The sequence below is a fragment of the Triticum aestivum genome, chromosome 5B (genome assembly GCF_018294505.1).
Source record: "Triticum aestivum cultivar Chinese Spring chromosome 5B, IWGSC CS RefSeq v2.1, whole genome shotgun sequence".
Lineage (NCBI taxonomy): Eukaryota > Viridiplantae > Streptophyta > Magnoliopsida > Poales > Poaceae > Triticum > Triticum aestivum.
In genome coordinates, this window is record NC_057807.1 from 621796928 (window position 1) to 621797743 (window position 816).

The window sequence follows — 816 nt, forward strand, 5'->3', positions numbered from 1 at the left end:
GGCGGGCCGGGCGCCGGATCCCTCGCGGGCCACGTCGCCCGATACGGCGGCGCGGCGGCTGGCGTCGGGGAGCGGGTCGCCGTCCTGGTCAACGCGCGGGTTCCGGCCCGGCGGGCCCCAGAAGAGGCGGAACTGGTAGGGGGCGCGCAGGTCCGGCAGGCGCGGGAGCGCGAGGCTGCCGGCGCCCGTGGCCCAGGAGGCGGAGGAGTTGAGGAAGAGGAAGCCGAGGTAGTCGAGGTCGCCGGAGGTCGGCGGGGAGTAGACGGCCACGTAGTCGAGCGGGCCCGGGTCGGGGAGGTTGGACCATTGCAGGGTGACTGCGTGGTGGTCTGGTTTGGTCAGCGTCGCCGGGGTGGCTGTGAGGGTCGTGGCGGAGGTGGTGGGCTCGCCGGCGGCGAGGTGGGCGGCGAGCAGGAAGAGCAACGCCCAAGGCGACATTGTAATCAATGCATTTGTTTATGGATGCAGCTTAACTTAGGCTTGAATTAATGACTGTGCTCAGGAAGCTCAGCTCAGTTTAAACAAATATTTCACGATCGCGCTTCATTTCAGTTCACTACATCGTCTTGCACTCATACACTTACCTCTAGCAACATTGATGTCATCGTTGGCGTGGCAAGCCGTTGTCACGCAACATCGAATGTGTTACTGCCGGCGTGGTTGTCAGGACCCCGACTCAATGCCACATCGATCTAGCATGTAACACCTCATATCACTTTGCGGCCTCACGCACGGTATTCCCACGGGTGTCGCCTTACCTTAGCCCGGGACCGTTTGCGCCTTTTGGCACACGTATATGACAGTGTCGCTAGCATC

The 816-nt window shown here is 62.5% G+C and overlaps 1 pseudogene; it reads right to left on the bottom strand.

The window, feature by feature from the left end:
• The window catches only part of LOC123115118 (probable inactive purple acid phosphatase 2), a 4194-nt pseudogene extending 3681 nt beyond the window's left edge, over positions 1–513 (bottom strand).
• Positions 514–816: the final 303 nt, after the last annotated feature.